This window comes from Galeopterus variegatus, unplaced genomic scaffold, assembly GCF_000696425.1.
Source record: "Galeopterus variegatus unplaced genomic scaffold, G_variegatus-3.0.2 Scaffold5795, whole genome shotgun sequence".
NCBI classification, from domain to species: domain Eukaryota; kingdom Metazoa; phylum Chordata; class Mammalia; order Dermoptera; family Cynocephalidae; genus Galeopterus; species Galeopterus variegatus.
In genome coordinates this window covers 129,548-140,673 of record NW_007731906.1, presented here as the reverse complement: position 1 = coordinate 140,673, position 11,126 = coordinate 129,548, and the positions used below count along the sequence as shown (strand labels likewise).

The following is an 11,126-nucleotide window of genomic DNA, read 5'->3' as shown; positions in this document are numbered from 1 at the left end:
GGCCCATTCAGATTCATTATCAATGACTGGAAATGGAACATTCCTCTAATGAGCGACATCAATCTGCTCGCCCTTCAAAAAATTAGAGCTGGATAGTCAAAGATGGGTAATGAGGATGTTATTCTACAGCAACCTAAGACAGGGATATCTGTCCAGCTACAGTTATTCCCAATGACGGGTAAGCTGTTACAGAATTGAACATCCCAAACTAAGCCAGACACAGCTCTTATTATGTTGGACTATGTTTCCATTTCTCATATAAGAAAAGAAAGGGGAATATGTTGGGAGCCTGAAGCCCCACACCCCTTCTTGTGAGACCACTCCTACGTGACATTCTGATCAGATGGCCGTACTGTACATGATAACTGCCTCTAAATCTGCTTGTGCCAGAAACTGATTGCTCCTGGCTATGCAAGTTAATTTGCAAGTGACCTTTTATCCTTCTCCAGAAACTGTTTAACCATAAACATTCTCAGCGGCAACCTTTACTTTGAATGTCCTGTCTTTGTCTCTCCTCAAGATATTATCATATCTTTACATTCCAGACCCTTTGCAGCATGCCTACTTTTTCCTATATAAGATGTAACCTAAGAATCAATAAACGAGACTTGATCAGAATACTGTCTTGTCTTCATTTCTCGTGTCTCTTGTCCCATCCCATTCCCACTCCCTCCTCCAGGGTCCTCGTTGAATATCCTGCAGGTCGGGACACACAACAATCCTCTAAAATAGACACTCATTATCTCCATATTACATATGAGATACATATGTTCGTTACATGTGTTCTTACTCACCATATCCCTTGCCATAATGGGAAACACTTTAAGATTAGCCTAACCTACATACATAGTTGGGAACCTCAATTAAATTTTTTAACCCAACACATTCCAAAGTATTGTTCTGGGCTAACTGTATTATCTTTCCCAAACTTAGAATACTCAGAATTAAAAGGAAATACAGTCTGGAAGTTTGCTTCAGTCCTTTTTCTTGTTTGGAATAATTTAAATACTGTCAGCCCTCCATATCTGAGGAATCCCCATCCGTGGATTTAACCAACTGCAAATTGAAAATATTCAGAAAAGAAATTTTGTCTGTACTAAACCTGTAGTATTTTTTCTTGTCATTATTCCCTGAACAATTCAGTATAATAACTATTTACATAGTATTTACATCGTATTAGATATTATAAACTAGAAATGATTTAAAGTATATGGGAGGATGTGCTTAGGTTATATGAAAATACTGTGCCATTTTGTATCAGGGGCTTGAGCATCCATGGATTTTGGTATCTGAGAGAGCTCCTGGAACCAATCCCCCATGGACACCATGTACATACCTATGATAAAGTTTAATTTATAAATTAGGCACTATAGGAGATTAAGAACAATAACTAATAATAAAATAGAACAATTATAACAGTGTACTGTAATAAAAGTTATATGAATGTGGACCCTCTCTCTCAAAATATTTTATTGTATGTATTATTTGCAGACAGCAGTTGACCACGGGTAACTGAAACCGTGGAAAGTGAAACCTCTGATAAGGGGGGATGAGTGCTTAGTAATACTGCCTTATCTGGAGATTTTTTTAAAAATTGGTAACTTAGATTTTTATCTTGCTTTTAGAGACAGCTGTTCTTTTTTGTTATAATTTTTGTACTTAATTTTACTAAAATCTCACTAAAATTCTAAAAGTAAGCTTTGCACTATAGGTTATGGCCATTGCACCAACCCATTATATATGGCAACGAGAACGCTCTGTGCATCACAGTGGAGCTGTCAGAAGGTACAACAGAGATGAAGTTCAATTGCCCCGGGGACCTAGTGCCAAACCAGTAGATTGTTCACTCTGTGGTAAAACAGGAAGAAAAAGATATGTTAGACTGGGATTGTCTACATCGTCATCATCCAGTGATACAGTAGAGGTGATGGAAAAACATTCTCAGGAGTTACACAACTCAGTCTCAATGGATATAATAGTTGATCCTTCTCAAGCTTGTAGCTATTCTCAAGGTATGAATCATTGATACGCCAGAATTGGATTTATGCATATTAGTTATTGAGCTCAAGTTAGTCCTCACAGGCATGGATACGTAATAATTTATGTACTACAAAAATATAAGTTAGGTTAGTCTTGGAAGTTTTCCCTTTTCACTTTTTGTCGTGTCCTTATCTGTTTTGTGTTAGCATACCTATACAAAAAGGATTATTAATGTGATATATTAAGTTGAAACCGAATGCAACATAAGCCTCAAGCATTTTAAGTATTTAGTATTTTAAGAGACAGAATCGTTTCTTTGAAATGTTTATTTTATTAAAAAGGCATTTCAAGGACAAGCATTTTAGCTCACTTGGGACAGCGTGGTACTGTTAACATCAAGGTCACAGGTGTGGCTCCCTGTACTGGCCAGCCGCCAAAATAAACCAAACAGAAAACAAAAAGGAATTTCAAGAAGAAAATAAATTTACTTGTAATCTCATCATCTATTTGTTTACTTTTATATACTTTATTTCTAACAAAATCAGAACCATACTATATCAAGGCCTGCTTTTTCTTTTTATCTTAAATCATTTTCCCATGTAATTGTTTAGTCTCTGAAAACCTAATTTTTAATCTTCACCTGTTATAAGAACCATAATTTATTTGCATATTTCATTTTTGTTGGGGTTTAAGTGGCTGTAAACAATACCATATTAATTAGAAAATAATCATATGGATTGGAAATACAACCACACCCTAATTTTCATTCAAATTATTTTCATATATATATAGTAGTTCTCTGACATTTCTAGATTCGAAACAGTACTAGAATAATAATCTACTATCAGTGATCCTTTTAACTTCTTATAAAGCCTTTCTTCCAGATTTCCAACCAACTGAAGATAGGACTGACAGATTTCTCATTATTCTTTCAACTCTGTCATAAGAAATTAGCAGACCCACAGTATTTCAGAATTTCACCTATTTATTTTTACCACGTCCCTATGAGATTAACTCGAAACTTTACTAAAGGGGATAACTAGACTCTAAGACTTTTGAAGGTAGGTGTCATGCCTAGTCATTGTTCCCTTCCCTGGCAATAGCAATCACTCAAAAACTTTGTAACAAGTATAGTCTCTTCCCTTTCAACAATTCCAAGCATAATTTTTATTTTTTCACTCATAATTGAAGGTAAATAGGGTCCCCCATAAGCTAAATTAAAAGAATTGCATTATAGCTTCCCTCCTATTTCTCCCAGTTCCTTTTGCCTTTACACTCACCCATAAGCTAAATTAAAAGAATTGCATTTTAGCATCCCTCCCCTTTCTCCCAGCTCCTTTTGCCTTTACACACTTTGATCCTCATAGTAGGTAAGATTTACTGGATATTTAAAATGCCGAAGGCAATAGAGTAAGCATTTTACATTCATAATATCATTAAATATTCACAGCTAACCATAAGGTAAATAGTATTATCTCCATTTGGCAGATAAGGAAACTGAGACTTCCAGAGGTTGAGTAATTTGCCCGAGATGGTGGAATGGCATTTGAATCCACATCTGACCCTTGACTAGAAGCAGAATTCCTAACCATTATGCTCTACTGTGCTTTCAGTGAAATCCTGCCTTTGGCAGTGAAAGTAAACTGCTACAGAAGTCCAGTGGTGAAATTAAGAACCATGTCCTTGATGAAAGGTTGTATTGAGTGAGTTGAGAGAGAATTCCAAAGACAATCTGAACAGATATGAACAGAAAGCAGAACAGAAAGAGTTACATTTTATTCAGATTAGCTCCTGTAGATAGATTTACAGTGGTAACACTCTAATCTAGGCCTTGATATCACAACAGGAAATTGGAGCCCACCCAGGGAGTAAGAGGCTCTGCCAGTCTGTGTGCTTTGGAAACAAAGCAGGTCTTTGACTATGGATGAAAAGTCAGGTATTGATTTTAAAAGGAACTGTAATTTCATCCTGTCCCTGTATAAAATCCTTCATTTAGGATTCATAGGTCCTATACAGGAAGCAACAAGTATTTACCCATCACTGTCTTATTCTCTGTATTAACTAAAGGTTAACTGAAAAACCTTTTGTTTCTGAATATGAGTACAGGCAACACAAAGAAAAAGTATTGATCACACACACATTTGACCAGTAAAAATTTATATTCATATTCTTCCCATAGGCTTTACAGTGAGTGAACTAATGGAGGTCGGGGGGAGGGAACAGTGGAGGGTAATAGGGACACATGATGTTATCGAGAGTGGGCTCAGTCTCTCACTGCCTAAGCAGCGTCAGATTCCCAGTAGTGATCACTGCTAGCAAATTTTTCTTCCTTCAGTCCACATAAGGTTGGAATTACCTGATGATTTGTGGTTGTAGAAAACTTAATTCAGCATTCTCCAAGAGAAACACAAGAGCTGATGTTCTGCTCCAGGCTTTTATACTAAAATTTAGTATAGATGGCTATCAGTTCTTCCACCTGTGTTTCAAACACAAGCAACTTCTTGATTTTCAGGTAAAAACATGTTTTTCTACATTTATTTTTTTTTCTTAAAAACAACATGTTCAAAAAATAAGTTTTACATAAACATATTTATGACATTTAGAATAAAATGTTTTTTTCAATTTGACAAGGTGGGGTGATAACACTGTCAAAACATCTCACTTTGGGGAGTGAGGAATGGATGAAGCATTCTTTACAAATTTACATACATCACAATCACCAATCATGAGCCAGGCGTTCAAAAAGGTAATCTCACTTAACACTCAACCCCCAAAGAGATCTTGAAGTGGCATTATGATGCTCGTTTTGCTGATGAAAAAAACAAACTCAGAAAAGTCACACCGTTACCAGGTAAAACAATAGCAATAACAATAACAGGATGGGAGCCCAGTTCTATCCGAATAAACAGCACATTTTTAATTTAACAACTTTTGTTTCTGTTTACCTTATGCTGTCTTACGCCATATGACACCTTGGCTGGTCCAGGTGAAACATGGGTATATATTATGTATTATCCTGGGACAACTGACATTTTAGAGCGAAGTCAAGAGAAAAAAATATACCAAGCCTTAGCCTGGGTCATGAAGGTAGGCACGGAATATTCCAACTATTAGATTATCTAAAAGCAAATAACTTTTCCTCAAAAATAGATCCTGCTTTAAACTTTCCCCGCTTATTTTTATCCTAGTTATCCAGGTTTGGGTTCTTTATACTTAAGGCACAATCAGGGAATATCAATTAATAATGTGATAAGGGCTATGCTCATTATATGATCAACACTTAGAAGCACAAAAAAATTCCAGAATTAACCTACAGGATAAATTCAGGAAAAGCAGCACATGTATTACTACAGGTTGGGCATCCCTAATCCGAAAACTGGAATTCTGAAATGCTCCAAAATCTGAAACTTTTGAGTGTCAACATGATGCTCAAAGGAAATTCTCGTTAGAGCATTTCACATTTTGGATAAGGGATTCTCAACTGGTATGTATTCTGCCAATATTCCAACATCCTAAATAATCTGAAGTCTGAAACACTTCTGATCCCAAGCATTTTGGAAAAGGGATATTCAACCTGTATTTTAAAACCTATAAAATACCTATATTTAAACAACAAACTAACCATTCGAAGCTTCTGTTTGTTTATCTCTAAAATATGGACGACCTTAAATATGAGTTGCACATATTAAGTAAAGAACATGCATAACGTATGGTACAAGACAAATGCTAAATAACTGGTTCGTATGACTAATAATAAGCCCTGTTCCTTATTATTGTTCCTTAATTCATGTTTCCCCAAACATTTGATTTATATCATAACACAGAACAATTCTGAAGTTATTTCAAGCTGATTAAAAAGATTCTAAGAGGAATAACAGAGATTAAAGAACTGTTACATCTTGTATTACAATTTTTAAGGTGATTTATCATTCTTAACATTTTCTCCCTATTATTTATTATAACCCAGACTTCTTTAATATTTTGACCGTTAAATTGTGGTTTGAACTTCCTCAACTTGACAAGAAAAGCTGATTTAAGAGAGGAAAAAAAGTAAGTCATGAATTAGAAGAAAAAACACCATTTACTATAAATAGTCTGAAAACTTGACTCACCTGTATGACCAGTTTGCCAGTGTTTAGGTCTAGCAATATGGGGAAATGATCCATATGGAAAATCAGAATGGGATTCTTCTTTTGGAGAACAAAATATGTACTATGAGCTACACAAAATATTTTATAAATCGTTCACAAAAACTGTTAAAATACAAATTACTGTCCATTTAAGTTTTTTTCTCTCAGACATTTTTTTCAAGTGTTTGTTCTGGAGCTACTCTGCCAGTTATTGTATAGAAACAATTTGTCAGTGATTACATGATAAAGTTATATATGGCTTTATAACCAAATGGATAAGCCCATAGCATAAATCAGTGGATATCTGAAAACTTGTTCATGGTTTAAATAATGCGTACACAAAACAAGGACCTACTCTTAGTCCTTTGAAGAATCCCAGCAGCATTTTAGAAGTTGCTTTTTGGAATACAAGCTATTGGCATAGCAGGTCCTATTAAATTCATTTTCTTCACTACTGATCACTGATTTAAATTAAAAACATTCCTTAATGTATTTAAATTATTTCACAAGCCATGATCCTTGTGAAAAATATGAATATTATAAGAAGCTCAATTCCTCAAAGGTACCAGAGTTTTACAAAAAAGGTGGGAAAAGTCACTGTTCTATCCCTTAGACATTTTCCTTTAACAGAATAAACACCACATTTCAATTTCTATTGGGGAAAAAAAATCTCTGAGGGATATTTTTATAATCTATTGGTCAGTACACTCAGGAACCCATTCTCCATTCATTACTGCAAACACATGAATAAAACAAAATCAAAGCTCGCCACGATCATCCTCTTGAAACATCTCACCTTCAACTCCAATTGTCTTTAGAGAATGTAACTGTGAATTTGTGGTGATTTTACGTTTTACTTTTTGAGATAAAATTCCATTTTTCTGTTTTGCAAGACAAACCAATCAGTCTCTAACAATGACCTCACTTATCTTTTCACATGAGAGTTCACAGATGCTAGTCCACAGATGCGGATTCCATCTAAAAGTTCAGTAAGCTGTGTAATGCTTTCAGAAAAGTGAAAAATATACTTTACATGTCTAGTAAAAAAATAACTTTATATTTATGTTCACTGTACCTCTTACCCACATTTAAATGCTATAGTTAAATTGGGGGGGAGAGTAAAATGCAAATTAGGGCACATAATAGTAATTTCACAGGATATTAAGTAAAAAAAAAAAATACAGAGACCATAATTTAATTTTACACTTTAAAAACTTCTCTTCAAAATTGTCAGATGAAATATGCATCTGATATTACTATTTATGCAAAGTATTATTTAAATAGCAATATAACTGAATTTGCGAAATGTGTGATTTAATAACAGTTTTATGAGATGACATATATACTTTATTCAGTTACAAAATGAACATTATTTTAAATACTTTATTATTTTATTTTATTTTTAATTTATTTAAGTTATTTTATTTTATTTTATTTTATTTACTTTTTTATTTTATTTTATTTTATTTTATTATTTCTTAAAAAAGATGACCGGTAAGGGGATCTCACCCCTTGGCTTGGTGTTGTCAGCACCACATTCAGCCAGTGAGCGAACCGGCCATCACTATATAGGATCCAAACCCGTGGCCTTAGTGTTATCAGCACCACACTCTCCCAAGTGAGTCATGGGCTGGCCCTACAAAATGAACATTTTAGACTGGTACTTAGGCAAACTAAAAGTGTATTTAAATATCACGTTACACAGAAAAATGGCTCCATAGGCCAGCCCAGTTTTTCTTTTCTTATTGTGCTGAAATGACACCTGTTTGGAAAGCAATTAGCCAGGTAAAGTGTTTCATTTGTTAGAATAGTCCTATTAACTGTCATTTTACTGCTTCCCAAAGGGTATGTTTACTACTATACAATCTGTCATAGAACTTGACTGTATATAAAAATCATAAAGGCATGTCTTGCACTTGGTAACACGGATAATGCAGGGATCTTTCTTTGGCAATGTATGTGATTACGAATATAGTCAAAGAAAGATTCCTGTATTATCAAGATTGCCAAGTGCAAGACGTGCCATTACAGCATAATACATTAAAACATATTTGAGATAATGTGAGTTTCTACTGCCAAAATTTTATAAATTTAAATCTTTAGTCCACCTTTGGTAATAAAAATTCATATTATTTCAAAAATATTATTTTTTATGTTCAAAGGAAAAGCTCTGGATATTAATTTTAGAGGGTCTAATATGCAAGAAACTTGTCCCTTATTTCTTCCTTATTCTTTATTCAATTGCAGAGTTTAGGGCTATTTCCGTAAAAGATGCCAAATAAGTATAATGAGTAAATCAATGATTGAAATTTTCAAATAAAAAATGAATTGAAAACAAGTCTGGTCAAAATAAAAAATATAGTAACATTTATTATTGAACAACTCCAGAAAACTTAGAGTTGTTGGCACATATATTTACTAAATGATAAATTATTCTTTGCTTTTGTGTTTTTAAAACAGTATTACTGGGTCAAGGGACATCATTCATTATTAATTTATTCACCAAATATTTATTAAGCACCTTCAACATGCCAAGCGTTTTACTAATTGGTAAAGATATAATGGGAACTCATATTCTATTTTGTTTCATGAGAACTTATATTCTAATAAATGGATAGACATTAAACAAAAAGCCATCAAATACAAGGGTACTTCAAAAAGTTCATGGATACACTGAACTGAAAGATAATACAGTACCAGCCAGCCACCAAAAAAAAAGATACATGATACTATCTTTCCATGAACTTCTTGAAGTACACTTGTATATAAATACATAGCACAGAGAGCGATGAGTGACATGGAGAGCTATGGAATTATAAAGCAAAATAAGAGGGACAGAGTGACAGGNCTTTTGTGTTTTTAAAACAGTATTACTGGGTCAAGGGACATCATTCATTATTAATTTATTCACCAAATATTTATTAAGCACCTTCAACATGCCAAGCGTTTTACTAATTGGTAAAGATATAATGGGAACTCATATTCTATTTTGTTTCATGAGAACTTATATTCTAATAAATGGATAGACATTAAACAAAAAGCCATCAAATACAAGGGTACTTCAAAAACTTCATGGATACACTGAACTGAAAGATAATACAGTACCAGCCAGCCACCAAAAAATAAAAAAAAAAGATACATGATACTTATCTTTCCATGAACTTCTTGAAGTACCCTTGTGTATAAATATATAGCACGGAGAACGATGAGTGACATGGAGAGCTATGGAATTATAAAGCAAAATAAGAGGGACAGAGTGACAGGGCAGGGGAAGGAGGTTCCATTTTAGACATAGGTTAGACAGTGAAGAAACCTGAAGAAAATGATTAGCTTACCCTGTGGAAATCTAGGGAGGAGCAGTGCTCTAGGTGGAGAGAAGAGCAAGTACAAATGCTGGAGGCAGCAGGCTAACTGTGGAGGCTGAAGAGACAGAAGGGGAAAGTGGTAAGGGGTGAAGTCTAAGACAGTGGGGATTTGGTGGGACTAAGGGAGGGACAGATTATGTAAAGTCCTGCAGGCTATTGCAAGATTTTCTGTCTACAAAGAGAAAAGCCACTGGAGAGTTTTAAAGAACGCACAACTTGACTTTTTAAAAAAAAAATACTTGTGTGTGGTAAAAGAAACATAAAATTTGCCATTTCAATCATTTTAAGTGTACAGTTCAGTGGCATTAAGTATACCTTGACTTATTTTTAAAATCTACATACAGGGTTGGCCTGTTAGCTCACTTGGTTAGAACGTGGTTCTGATAACATCAAAGTCAAGGGTTCACATCCTCTTACCAGCCACCCACCAAGCAATCAAAAAAAATCAATATGCAGAAAAGACAGTGAGAATGCAAGGATGGTGGCTTGCAATAGCAATTAGCAGTGGGTATGACATGGTATGTATTGCGAAAGTAAAGCCAATTAGAATTAAAATTGGCTGTGAGATATGAGAAAAGGGAAGAGTCAAGATTGGATCCAAAGTTTCCAGTGCAAGCCACTAAAAGAATGGAGATGTCAATTACTAATAAGGAAAATGATGGTGACTATGGAAAGAGCAAGTTTGGGGGAAATCTAGAATTCAGGTTTGGACATGAGTTTAAGATGCCTATTCTACATCCAAGTAAGGATTTCAATGACTGAATCAAAGGGTCAACATGATGGGATAAATAGGTTCTTACACTGCAGTTTAACTATATTCTTGATAAGGACCAAAATCAGATAACCAAGAAAACTGCTAATCCCCCTGAATGTTCTCTTCTCAGTCAATAGTATTACCACTCGTTCAGTCACTCAAACCAGAAACTTGGAGTTACTTTCTTTACCTTGAATTCTCTTTTGAGAATCTGTGGGGTTTTGATGCTTCTGTGTGAATTAAAGTCCCACAAATCTAACTCTTAAGTGTTTCTCAAATTTATCCTTCTGCCACTGCAGTAGGTCAAGACCTCATCATATCTTGTTGCAATATTACAATGGTTTTTCTTCAAAGACTTCCAGTTTCCATTCTTCCACCTGAATTATTATGAAATAGGAATCTGGACATTCTACTGTCCTACTTAAAAAATTATCAATAGATTTGCGTTATCTACAAGATAATGTCCGTATGCCTTAGCTTACTATACACACATATTTTTCATTATTTAGCCCCTCGCGACTGCATTTGCAGCTTCATCTCCTCATTGTACCTAATTCTACAGCTGTGGTGTTTTATACTTCTGAGTAACTGCTGTTCATATGTCTATCTCTTCTTCTAGATTGAAAGCTCCTTTGAATGTATAATTCATTTTTGTCTTAGCACAGAACTTGGCGTGTAGTAGATCCTTAGTAAATGCTTATTGACTCAAGAAACTAAGTGGTTTGGTAATTCAGAAGAAGGTATTAGTCTTCCAGCTAGATGATTAAGGGATATTCCATGCAGGAGATGACCTTTGATTTAAGGTTTAAAGGAAGAGTAGAATTTAAACAGGTGGTGAAAAAAGAGAAAGGAGGGAAATCATAAAGATGAAAACCATAGCTAACATTTATTTAATAC

The 11,126-nt window shown here is 34.5% G+C and overlaps 1 pseudogene; it reads right to left on the bottom strand.

The window, feature by feature from the left end:
- Positions 1 to 5,943: 5,943 nt before the first annotated feature.
- Positions 5,944 to 11,126, bottom strand: part of LOC103605413 — a 19,841-nt pseudogene continuing 14,658 nt past the window's right edge.